The following is a 14,286-nucleotide window of genomic DNA, read 5'->3' on the forward strand; positions in this document are numbered from 1 at the left end:
TAAATATTTGTTTCCCTAGAGGCTTTCCTCTTATTTTACATTGGATTTACAGTTTTTGTACTCTCCATTTTTTTTATCTTTACTCACTTCCAGAATCTTCTAATAGTTTTTATTTGCTATTATCTTAGTGGACAGCCTTAACATTTTGATATGCATAATTGATATATAATATTTAAAATTTATCAATGTCTCTGGTTCTCCTTAGAGAATATAAGACCTTTTACTGAGGTCACTGTCAATAACTTCCACACTAGTGTTACATTGCATTTTTGTACAACCTTTTAAATTTTTTTATTTTTAATTTATAAATAATATAAGACCTTTTACTGAGGTCACTCTCAATAACTTCCATATTAGTGTTACATTGTATGTTTGTACAACCTTTTAATTTACTTTTTATCTTATTTTTAATATATAAATAACAATTGTATAAATTCATGGAATACAATGTGATGTTTTGATAAATGTACACATTGCAGAATGATTACATCAAACTGATTAACCTATCCATCACCTCACCTACTTATTTTTTTCTAGTAAGAACATTTAAAATATATTCTTTTAGCAATTTTGAAATATACGTTATTATTAACTACAGTCTCCAGGCTGTGCAATGAACCACTAAAACTTATTCCTTTTTTTTTTTTTTTTTTAAAGATAGAGTCTCACTTTGTCATCCAGGCTGGAATGCAGTGGTGTGATCTCAGCTCACTGCAACTTCCAACTTCCAACTTCAAGCAATTCTCCTGCCTCAGCCTCCCAAGTAGCTGGGATTTCAGGCACATGTCACCACTCCCAGCTAATTTTTGTATTTTTAGTAGAGATGGGGTTTCACCATGTTGGCCAGGCTGGTCTTGAACTCCTGGCCTCGTGATCTGCTTGCCTCGGCCTCCCAAAGTGCTGGGATTACAGACGTGAGCCACCACTCCCAGCCTATTCCTCCTTTCTAACTGAAATTTGTACACTTTGACCAACATTTTCCTGCCCCATTCCCATCCCCCAGCCTCTGGTAACTTCTATTCTACTCTCTGCTTCTATGGGTTTCACTTTCTTAGATTGCACATATAAGTAACATTGTGCAATACTGATGTTTTTCTGCCTGGCTTATTCACTTACTAGAATGTCATCCAATTTCATCCATGTTGTTGTAAATGACAGAATTTTCTTTTTAAACAGTGTGTAGTATTTCATTGTGTAAATATACCACATTTTCTTTATTCATTCATCAGTTGATGAACATTTTGGTTGCTTCCCTATCTTGGCTGTTGTGAATAATGCTGTGATGAACAAAAGGGTACAAATATCTCTTTAACATTTCAATTCAACTGATCTTCTCTTCAACTGATTTTAATTCCTTTGGATATATACCCAGAGTGAGATTTCTGGATCATACTGCTTTTCATAATGGCTATGCTAATTTACATTTTCACCAATAGTGTGCCAGGGTCCCCTTTCCTCCACATTCGTGCTAAACACACTAGTTATCTTTCATCTTCTAACAAGTGTGAGGTGACAAAACTCATCCTGGTTTTATTTTACATTCCCCTGATAACTAGTGATGTTGAGCCTTTTTTCATATTTCTGTTGACCATATGTACATCTTTTTTTAGAATGTTGGTTCAGATTCTTTGCCCATTTTTGATTCAGTTATTTGTTCTCTTGCTACTGAATTGAGTTTCTTATACATTTTGGATATTATTCCTTCATCAACTGTATTGCTTGCAAATATTTTCTCCCAATCTATGGGTTTTCTCTTTATTAATTGTTTCCATTGCTCTGCAGGAGCTTTTTCACTTGATACAATCCCATTTGTCTATTTTTGCTTTTGTTGCCTCTGTTTTGAGGGTCTTATCCAAAAAATCATTGCCCAGACCAACATCAGGGAGCTTTCCCCTGTTTTCTTCTAGGAGTTTTATAGTTTCAGGTCTTAAGTTTAAATGTTTCACCCATTTTGAGTTAATTTTTTATATGGTGTAAGCTAAGGATCCAATTAGCCTGTACCAAAGGCAAGACAAGGACACTACAAGAAAACTACAGGCCGGGACTACAGATGAGCATAGACAAAATAATCCTCAATAAATACTAGCAAACGGAATCTTTACCACGATCGAGTGGTATTTATGCCTGAGATGCAAGGATGGTTCAACACAAGCAAATCAATGAATGTGATGCATAATATTAACAAAGTGAAGGACAAAATGCACACGATCATCTCAACAGACGAAGAAAAAGCGCTTGACAAAATTCAGCATCATTTCATGATAAAACTTCTCAACAAATTAGATACAGAAGAAATGTACCTCAACACACTAAATGCTATATATGGCAAGCTGACAGCTAACATTATATTCAATAATGAAAAATTGAAAGCTTTTTCTCTAAGCTCAGAAACAAGGCATGGATGCCCACTCTCACCTCTTCTATTCAATATAGTACTGGAAGTCCTAGACATAGCAATAAACAAGAAAAAGAAATAAAAGGCATTCATATAGAAAAAGAAGTGAAATTGTCTCTGTCTAATGATAACATGCTCTTATATACACAAAACCCTAACGATGCTAGCAAAAAATTGTTAGAACTGATAAATGAATTCATTAAACTTGCAGGATACAAAAACAATGTGTAAAAATCAATTATGCCTCTATATACCAACAACAAAACTATCTGAAAAAGAAATTAAGAAAACAATCCTATTCACAATAGCATAAAAATACTTAGTAGTAAGTTTAAAGAAGAAGATGAAAGATATGTACACTGACAATTATAAAATATTGATGAGGGCAGAAAAATATGAAAAGATATCCCATGTTCATAGATAGAAATAATTAATATTGTTAAAATTTTCTTACTGTCCAAAGTGATCTACAAATTCAATGCAATCCCTATCAAAATTCAAATGTCATTTTTCATATGACCTTTGAATAGAAATAAAAATAATAATTTTTAAATTTGGATGGAACCAGAAAAGACCCCAAATAGCCAAAGCAATCTTGAGCAAAAGAACAAAGCCAGAGACACAGTATAGGATTCCAAAATCTACTACAAACTTTCAAACAACATAGTAATCCAAACAACATGGTACTGGCATAAAAATAGAAATATTGACCAATGAAACAGGATATAAAACTGAGAAATAAGCTCACACATTTATGGTAAACTGATTTTTGACAAAGCTGCCAAGAGTACACAATGGGGAAAGAAACATTCTCTTCAATAAATCATGTTGGAAAAACTGAATATCCACGTGTAATCATTCTTTTTTGTTGTTTATAGCAAGAGCTTATCTAGATTTACAGCAATTTAACTTGGTGACTCGTCTTTCTATTGACTTCCTTCTAGTTTTCTTCTTCCTATTTTATGCTTCTGGTTCCTAGAATGAAATTCCCAAAAGAAATATTTGAACATAAATTTTCATCTCTGCTTTGGAGGAAACCCAGGTCAAGATATAATTATTGTGAAGAAGAGGAATTAGATGTTTGAGAGGAGAGTTAATTTTTTTAAATTACTAATGTAGACAGAATGCTGACTGAAGAAACACAAAAGATCTTATAACACAACTAATGCTAATGTTGGTGACCTTGACTTCAAGGTAACACAAACTACATTTTGGTGTCATTTCTCTCACCAGCCTTCAGCTGCTCAGGTATAAGCACTGAGATGGTGGCAGCTGGTCTGACTGAGGTTCGAAGATTTGCCAAGAATGTGTGATCAGCAATGGGTCATGGTATTTGGGGTCTCTGGAAAGACAGTGATTTTTGAAGTGGACCTTAAAGTCTCCATTGCAGAGAGAAGGAATTAAAGAGAAGAAGGAGGGTGTCGAAAAAATGAAGAAAAAGTAGAGAGATCAGAGTCTAATGGTCTCGATGAGGGAGAAAAATCAGTGCAACTGGTTTGCACAGGCCTGGAGACTCCAGGTGTCAGGGCATGAGGCATAAAGTCCAAGTCCCTACGATACGATGGGCTATAGACAAGACAGAGCATATGAAATGCAAGGCAGGACAGCATGTTGCTATAGATCAAATCACAGCAAAAGCCCAGAGAAGGCTAGCTGGCTGACAAGGAACTGTTCAGGTAACCTCTCAGAGTCTCCTCCAAGTGCACAAAGAGTCTACTGATTTTCAAATGTCTTCTTTTTTTTTTTTTTTCATTTTTTCTTTTTTTTTCTGACATCTCAAGGTCTCATTCAAAAATTTAGCATCCAAACTTATTTTTACCAAAGGAAATTTTCAGCTGGGTAATCAAATTCCTAGGTAGGAAATTACATAACTTTCCTTAGTTCACACATTGCCCTTTATTATGGTTTTGAGAAGCAGTAATAAAATTTTATTTCTTTGCACTTGGCTTATAGAAATCAAAATTCCCAAGAGGAAAAAAATAATGGTAAAAAAAATCCACCAGAGGGAGCTTAGAGTTGGCAAGTCTCCTTGGGACTCTTTCTCGCCCTTTCTTTGTCTCTTTTTCGTTTCTGTCTTTTTCCCCACCTATTTTTCTCTCTCTCTTTTGCTCCTTCTTTCCTTTCTTCTCAGAAATCAATACTCAAAGTATTGTTTGGTTTCCATTTGTTTTTACAGTAGTAAATATTTTATTACTTAAAAAGGGAAGCAGTATTTGTTCTTAATTGTTTTTGATTAAATATGCTAATTACATTTTGGAATACTAATGACACACACAGTTCTAAATGTTTTAATAATGCAGTGAAATAAGATGGCAAAATAACAGCAAATTAACCTGAAATGACTACAAAGCTTTCCTCATTTTAAATTGTAATAATACAAAACAGAGAGAAAAAAGTCAAAATTGTGTCATCTAATGCAGGGAAAAAACTTTATTAAACATTTTTGGCATTTTAATGTATTTTCTCCCTAAAATAGTTCATTATGAAACTCATCTTTTCTAGAATAACAGCCTAGGGAACAGCCATTGGTTGTATTTGTCTGTCAGAATTCATGCTTCTGAAATCAAAATGCCATCATGTTCCGCTGGGTGGTGACCAGAGCCTCCTCCTTTTGCCATGTTCACATCAGAACACGGAACAGAGTGTGAAGGGCAGGCCCAGAAACAGTGTGCCCTCCAGCCCAGGAAGTCATCCTGAAACAGTGATCAATGCCTCTTTGTATCAATCCAAGTTATGCCATTGTCAGGGAGAAAGAGGTGAGGGAAAAATATTCATCCTGAAGCCCATTCATGTTTATATTGGAGACCGTTAAAGATTTTCAGTAAGAGTGAAGCTGTGGTTTAGTCTATTTCTGTATTGTCTTATGAACGGGGAACACATCCCAGGATCAGCTCCCCAGGTGAGGCTGTCCCCATCAGTGACACAGTGACAGCAGTGGCCCCAGATGAGGGCACAGGGTTGCCTACGAAGTGGCCTTGCCTTTATCACATGTCTCATGCATGTTCATGTGGAGAGATGTGAATACCATGATTTTGCCTCCCAGGGAACATTGGCAATATCTGGAGACATCTGGGGTTGATACAGCTGGAGGTGCTGCTAACAGCTGGAGGTGCTGCTAGCATCTGATGAGGAGATGCCAGGGATGACGCTAAAAATCCTGCAATGCACAGGACAGTTCCCACCACAAGGAATTATCCCACGCCAAGGGTCAACTATGCAGCCAGTTGGGAAGCCTGCAATAGATTCAGCTCCAAAACCACAGCCCAGGTGGGACAGAGAGGAACACAGTCAATGGCAGGGGAGCCCCAGCCAAATGCAGCACTCGGGAGCTCCACAGGACAGATGGCCCCTTCCTTCAACTGAAATTGCTAAGGAGAAGAAAGGACAAGAGAGGAAAGAGAGGGGGCAAGAAAAGAAGGTGAGAGGGAGAAGGGCCACCCATCAAGAGAAACCAACCAACCAGTTGCAACCCATGTATCTTATTTATTTGATTTTGATCTTGAATTGAGCAATAAACCATTAAGTATGTATGAGGCGGCCAGGAAAATTTGAACTCTAATTGGATATTTAATGGTAGTATAGAATTTTGTAAACTTTTTAGGATATTGTGGATTTTAAGGAATCCTTTTTTTAAAACCCAGGATAACCTGAAAAATTTATGAGCTTGAGATTTGCTTTAAAATACTCTAGAGTTGGGAAAGGCGAAGGATGCCGAGCCTAGATGAAACCGGATAATTATTGTTTAAGCTGAGTGATTGGAATGTGGGGGCTTATCTCACAATTCTATTTTTATAAGCATTTGAAATTTCCCAGAGTAATTTTTTAAGACTGTATTGTTAAAATCATACAAAGCCCATCCATCAGCTTCATGGACAGTCACCCAGGTGGCTGTCCCCCAAGGATGGTTCGACCAAAAGGGGCATCCGAAATCCCAAGGCACCAGAAGACAGCAGAGTGCAGAGGCTCGGGGCTGGGAGTCAAGAGACTTGGATAACGCAGCCTGGGTAGGGTCCTGAGTTCCCTGAGCTTGCATTTACACCGCTGTGAAGTGAGACAGGACAGAAATCCCGGCATCCCTCACCACGAAGTCCTGAACTGCGGGACAGTGTGGATCATGGATGCTGACTAACACTGAATCCAAAGCCCTTCACAGGAGCACTGGGCTGTGCTTTCCTAAAGTGACTCGGGTGCTGGTATTCAGAGGAACAGGACATGGGGTCCCCTCTCAAAGAGCTGGAAGACTCGCAACCTTCCTAGGCCAGTGCCGGAGCTCAGCAAGAACCCCAAAAGAGATGACGCCCAGGCACCATCCTGTACCTGGGGAAAGTGCGCTGAGAGAGCCTTAGGGAGGCTGGCCGCTCTGTACCTGAGAGTTTGGTGAACCTCAGGAATGAATCTGTGGACCCTGGAGGGGGTCTGGCAGTGCCTAGGCCAGGCTCTCTCAATCTGAGAGACAGGAAAACTGAGCAACGCCCATGGGTGCTCAGTACCAAGAAATGCACCTGTCTGGTAGAGATAGATGAGAGCCGTGTCTGGCCACGGGTAAAGCCTGGAAAGATGAATTTGAGACATGACTCTGTCATGCCTGGCATTCATCAGAAGCTCATTACAAAAAGTAAACACCTGTTACGAACATGTGTGACCTGATGGCCACGTGACCGCAACATGTCACCAATCACCAGTGGATGGGAGGCATTCCCGCCATATATGTGGAACCAGATAGGAGGACTAACTTGTCTCCATTTGCCTGGGACTTTTCGGGTACTAGCACTGAAAGCCAGAGGTCACAGAAAACCATTCTGGTTTGCCCTCAGTTTCAAGCAAACTGGGACTGTTGGTCACCCTACACCCAGATGGCCTTGTGGAATGTTAGGATGTGAACTTGAGGGCAATGTGGAGGTCCTGCCCAGGCTACCGTTGGCTCACGCCTCTCAGCCCAAGGGGCAAGGGGGCTGTCAGGGTCTCCTCTCTGTGACTGGTGCAGGGGCCATGCTCCAGGTGCCCCAGGAGGCAGTACTTCCATCACCAGCTCCTCCAGGTGGAGTTGACCTACAGAGCCTTCCTGGGCTCCAACCCCAGTGGGTATGCTTGTTCTTCAGGGACCCTCCTGAATCTCCAGTGATTTATAGGCGTTTCTGTTGTCATTCCGAATAAATATTCATTTTCAGTCCTAATTTTGTATCTTTTTCTTTAAAAGGGCTGCCCAAATTGTATACAGTATAGGCCTCACTAAACCTGGACCTGCCTCTGGGTCTAGGGCAGAGGCAAAGGATTTGAACTTGGGAGTCTGTTGGAGCCCTGACCTGGCCTGTGCTTCTTAGAAGTCTCAAACACATTCACCCAGCTTTATTCAGTACATGGAATACAAATTGTTTCAACTGCAAAATTAAGGACATTTTTCTGATTGGACATGAAGGTTCCTTTTCTTTCTCGTTGAAGTCAAAAGCTCCTTTGATTTTGTTCATCAAGCTCTCATTGAGAAAGGCCACACTGTTAAAAACCTTTAGCTGCTTTCAGCCACAGTAGAGCCAGCCCCAAGTTGGGGCTTTCAAGAGGGACCCTAGGACTGAGCTGCAAGCTAGGCAGCAGCCCAGCCCGAAAGGAGGGTCTGAGGGAAAGGGCTGCCAGAGTTTTCCTGGGGAATGGGGCAGCGTGAAAGCTTTCATTCATACATTGCCCAACAGCCCCAGCCGCCCCTCGAGACTCCTGTGGCACCTGAGGTGTTTGCAAGGTGCCAAAAGAGAAGACACACTCCAGTTGCGACAATAAAGCAGCCCTTCACAAGCGCACCCTCTGTGATTTGGTTACAAGGCAAACACTCCCACGGTCGTTCCCTGCAAGCCAGCTCTCCCTCTTCCCCAGGATCTCCCCCTCCCCCTGGTCGCCAGCGTGTCCAGAATGACTTCTAAAGAGAGAGCAGTCAGCACATATCCTCAGCAGGCCCCACCGTGGAGCCCTAGAACCAGGGGAGACCCCGTCTCTCCTGAGCTGTCAGGGCAGCTGGGTAGGAGACAGGGACATGGGAGGAATCGGGATTGCTGTCCCAGTCAGGTTGTCTTGGGGACCCAAAGTCTGTGCCTAACACATTTGGCCCTGTGCCTGATCTGTGGTGGCCCTGAATTAATATCAGCCACAAACACAGCTGCTCTTCAGACCTCAGTTTCCCTGAAGGTCAGAGTCTCTGGGACACGGAAGGTGAGCTGGAGTTAGGACTGCCCAGCTTCATCGGGAAGAAAAAGGAGGGGTGCAGGAATGGGCAGGGGTGGCCATCAGGTTATGGCTTCAAACTGACCACATCTGTGCCAATGAAGAGGGGACTCTGGGGCAAAGGTCGTAAAGTGGTGGAAATGACCCAACCCTCATACCATCGACTTACTGGGTTCCTGGCTTGGGCTACCTCTAGAAGAGCATCTCCTTGGCTCCAAAATTGAGGCTGACCTTGAAGGAAGAACTGGGGGCTGTTGGGCAATCGTCCTTGAAGAGCAACTGTGTGGTGTGTCTGAGTCAGTCACACCTCCTTTGCACGATAGGAATAAGAACTATACGTAAGTGGGTTTTAGGATTAAGCCAGTAATACCTATAGTACACATGGCCCAGAAAAGGCCCTCCGTACAAGCAGAGCTGGCTATGCTGAGTCACAAACACCAGAGTTTTCTGAAGAAATAAACCCATCAGAGGGAGATAAATCCCAGGTATTATTGTGGGAAACTTGGGACCTGCAAAAGGAAGTTCTTGCTGATCAATTAATCCGAGGATCATCATTTTTAGATGAAAACCTCTGCTCAGCTCTTATTATTAATATCTTTGTGAAACCCTCATGGCCTATTTTTGTCTGAGCGCATGCAGTGGAAAGACCCTCTGTGTCCCCTGCCAGCCCATACTCAACTAGAGGGTAGGTTGATTTCCCTCTGACACCCCCATTGTGACTTCCATTGTGATGCGCGCTGCACTTTGAATTCCAGGCATGCAGTTAGTTCCATGGGGACAGAGACCTTTGCCTTCCTCTTCACTGTTACATTCCCAGGCCCTGCCAAGTGCGTGCACCTGACAGATCTTTCTTGAATTGAGCTGATCTTAACTGGAATTTGTAAACGCAACCACAGCTGCCTCCTTAGAACATTGCTGACTCTGAAACAAGACGGGGAAAAACCTGCAAATATGGAGAGCCCTGAAACAAAATGGCTGACTAAAAATAGAAGAAACACTTCCTAACTCGCTGAAGTCTGGTCTACCAGAAACCCATAGCAACCGTGCGCTTAACTGCGGAATGTGGAGAGCGTTCCCACCAAAGTCAGAACCACAAAGGAGCACCTGCCCAGTAACTCATATTTTAGTCATTATTGTTTTTTCATGAAGATTCGAAAAACCAGCTAAAACAAGAAAAATTTAAAAACATAACATTAAAACCTTAAAAAGCATAAAACCCTTACTTTGCAAATGATACAACTGCCTGCTTACAAGTCTAAATACTCATAATAGCATCAAAAAGAAAAATATTCAGAAATAAATTTAACCAATGAACTGCAAGACTTTACACCGAAAAGAATTTTTTAAATGATTTCAAATTTTATTATAGAATAAAGGGTCTGTTACATGGGTATGTTGCATGATGCTGAGGTTTGGAGTACAAATGATCCTGTCATAGATCCCATTCCCCTTCTTCCTCCCTCCTCTGTCTATTGTCCCCAGTGTCTGTCGTTCCCATCTTAATGTCTATGTGTATTCAATGTTTAGCTCCCACTTACAAGTGAGAGCATGCAGTATTTGGTTTTCTGTTCTTGCATTAATTCATTCAGGATAACACCCTCCAGCTCCATCTATGTTGTTGCACAAGACATGATTCCATTTTTTTTTAAGTCTGTGTAGTATTCCATGGTGTATATATACCACGTTTTCTTTACCCTGTCCACCACTGATGGGCACCTAGGTTGATTCCATGGCTTTGCTATTATGAATAGAGCTGTGATGACCATAAAGGTGTATGTGTCTTTTTGGTGGAACTATTTGTTTTCTTTTGGATATACACCCAGTAATGGATTACACGATCAGATGGTAGTTCTGAGTTCTTTGAGAAGTCTCCAAACTGCTTTCCACAGTGGCTGAACTAGTTTGCATTTCCACCAACAGTGTATAAGCATTCCCTTTTCTCTGCAGCCTTGCCAGCATCTGTTATTTTTTTTTTGACTTTTTAGTAATCGCCATTCTGACTGGTGTAAAATGGTATCTCTTTCTAGTTTTGATTTGCATTTCTCTGATGATTTGTAATGTTGAGTATTTTTTCATATGTTTGTTGGCTGCTTGCACATCTTCTTTTGAGAATTGTCTGTTCATGTCCTTTGCCCATTTTTTAATTGCATTATTTGTTTTTTGCTTGTTGATTTGTTTAAGTTCCTTATAGATTCTGGATATTAGACCTTTGTCAGATGCCTAGCTTTCTAATATTTTCTCCCATTCTATAAGCTGCTTCTTTACTCTGTTGGTAATTTCTTTTGCTGTGCAGAAGCTCTTTAGTTTAATTAGGTCCCACTTGTCAATTTTCAGATTGTTTATTGCTAGTATATAAAAGTACAATTTAATTTTCATGTTGATCTTATACCTTGTGACATAGATTAATTTATTAGTTCTAGTGGTTTTTAGTAAATTCCTTACAAATTTTTATGTAAAAGATTGTATTGTGTGCAATAAAAGAAAAAGTCCTATTTTTTTTAAATCTGGAGGATTTTATTGTGCCTTCTAGCATAATGTCCCTGGCTAATAATTCTAGTACAATGTTGAGTAGAATGTTAAAAGTGAAAATTATTGTCTTGTTCTTAAACTTGCAAGTAAGGCACTCAGTTTTTCATTATTAGGTATAATGTTAGTTAGATGTTTTCACAGATGACTTTTAGCAAGACTCAGAATTTTTATCCTATTAGTAGTGTGCCAGGGGTTTTATTAGAATGGATGTTGGATTTGTCAAATTTTTTCTGTGTCTATTGAAATGTTTTCTTTTGTCGTTTATTAATGTACAATGTGTAATATCTTGATTGACTTTTGGCCATTAAGGCAACATTGCACTTGAGAAAATCTTACTTGTTCAAAAAAAGTCTAGATATTATCAACAAAAACTAATATTAATGCTAATAAGCTATTTTAATATTAATTTTGTACTAAGCTCTATCCCTTGCCTTTCTTGTACGCAATCATAAACAGAGGTGAAGCCCTGAGTGGTAAGCTGTACTGCCTGTCTACAAAACACAGAAGGAAAGGCTCAACTTCATTGGTAAACAGAGAAATGAAAATTTTATACATAAGGAGCCCATGGTCTTTGCCTCTCACATTGACATACCTTTTAATGTTAGGGTTGGGACAATATAGAAAATGGGTGGTTTTCATACCATTAGTGACAGTATGCAATTTTGTACAACTGTTTGGGAAGGCACATTTGTGAATGAGTATATTTTATAATCAATCCTTTTAAGGAAACTTTCCAATAGAAATGTTAGCATGAGTCTGTTAGTGTACTTGTACAAAGATATCATTGCAATCATAAATGGGAAAGCAAATATCTCAATGAAACTAAATTTTAGATCTCCTTAAAATACAAAGGTATGGGAATGCCATGCGGGCAGCTCTATGCTTGCTAATAGGGATGGGTGTCCACAATGTTTGTTAAAATACAAAGAATGACAGATAAGGTATTGGCATGATTTCATTTTTTGCAATGTGTAATATATATATACATACACACGCACATATATACACACATATGTATGCATGCATATATATAATATACACATATATAATACGTAGCATACTGTTACATACTATATATAATAATTATCTCACATGTATAATAAACTCTTAAAATTTGACAAGAAAAAAGCAAACAACCTAACAGAAATATCGGTACAAAGTTTTCAAACTCACTAGACATCAGGGAAATGCAATAATGGGAACTGATTTGTATATTTCTCTGGTAAAAAGCAAAAGCTCTATTACCCATTGCTGGCGGAAATAATGAAGAAGAAAATACGAATTAGAACAGCTTTTCTTTTGGTGAAGTATGTAAGATATATAAAGTCTGTAAGGCTATGTGTCCACTTACTCATGGTTGTTACCACTAGGCTCTGAGGGCAGGGACTTGTACCTTTTTAATTCGTGCAATTTTGTGTTGTTTAAATTACTTGCAAGGAGCATGTGTTCCTTTACTTTAAAAGAAGTATTATAAAGCTAAATCCTCTATACCAACTGTTTTTTGTTGCTGCTGTTATTCTGGTTTACTATTGATTTGCTTATTTTTTATGATTTGCCTCTTTTTCCAACAAGCAGTCTCTGAGGGGAAAATCACTCAGAAGAGTCTAAGGTAGCAGGAAGTTACTGGAGTTAATTCTCTAGTGGGTGAGGGCAGGCAGGGAATAACAAAAGCAGGCACATTTGTCCCGAGAGTCCTGGGATGGACTTCTTGGGTTACAGGGACTGGCCATTTTGTGTTTAAAAAAATGTAGACCAACTGCTTTACCAAAAGAAAAGCTGTTCTAATTCATATTTTCTTCTTCATTATTTCCACCAGCAATGGGTAATAGAGCTTTTGCTTTTTACCAGTCAGAGAAATATAAAAATCAGTTCCCATTATTGCATTTCCCTGACGTCTAGTGAGTCTGAAAACTTTGTACCCATATTTCTGTTAGGTTGTTGCTTTTTCTTGTTAAATTTTAAGAGTTTATTATACATGTGAGATAATTATTATATATAATATGTAACAAATGTTAACTTTTTCACTATCTGCTTCGCAAAATTTTACCAAATCCACTTTCTGTTTAAGTATTTTAATGTTATATTTCATCATAAAATATTTTTAAATTTTAGGTAGTGAAATGAACTTATCTTCTCTTGAATATTGCTCAGTTTCTTGCTTAAGAAGGTCTCTTTTGCTCCTAAGTTACTTACAATCTTTTATTTTTTTCTTATAAGAGTTTTCTTGTTTTGGTTTTTGTATTATATATACTGGAAATAGATGACCAACTTAATTTTATTTCAGAGGCATAGACATTTGAGGCAGATTTGTTTATTAATTAATGCATGTATTTCCAATAAAATTGAGATGTAACCTTTTCATATATCAAATCACCATATACAGCAATCTAGTTTTATTTACTTATTTAATGAATTGACTAATAGTGCTTATTAGACATGTAGAGTCTTCTAAGTACTTAATAGACATTCACTTATCTATTTTTTAAAACTCATATCCTCGTCTATTTTTAAAACTCTTACCCACGTTACTATTACATAATCAGTTCAACTTTTTTTGTCTGGTCCAATGTCCCTCCCCAAGGTGATTTGATCATAGTGATTTTATAATGTGTTCTGGTATCTGGGAAAGTAATTACCCCACTTCTTCTTGATTCTTCATTTTTATACTTTTCTTTGCTATTAACTTTTTTAAAACTTTTTTAACATTTTCAGAGGATAGTGTATACAAACCAAGTTACATACCTCGATAAATTTTTCCATTTGTAAACAGCCATATAACCACCACCCAGATCAAACTAAAGAGCATCTCTATCAACCCAGAAGATGCTCACATGAGCCTCCCAGCCCATGCCATCTGTAAGCAGCAAAACTATCCTGATTTCTACCATCGTGGGTTACTTTGGCCTGTTCAAATCACAGAGTAGCTACTCTTCTATTTCTTTTACACAAAATTATGTCCATAAGATTCATTTTCATGTAGTTCTTTTTCATCCCATAGTTCATGAATTTACTAGAACTTAATCACTCATTCTACTCTTGATAGACAATAAGCTGTTTCCAGTTTGGGGCTCTTATAAAGCTGCTACGAACCTACTCGTGCATATCTTCTGGTGAATAAAAGCAACTCATTTTAGTTGGGTATATGCCTAGGAGAA

The sequence above is a fragment of the Symphalangus syndactylus genome, chromosome 2 (assembly GCF_028878055.3).
Source record: "Symphalangus syndactylus isolate Jambi chromosome 2, NHGRI_mSymSyn1-v2.1_pri, whole genome shotgun sequence".
Lineage (NCBI taxonomy): Eukaryota > Metazoa > Chordata > Mammalia > Primates > Hylobatidae > Symphalangus > Symphalangus syndactylus.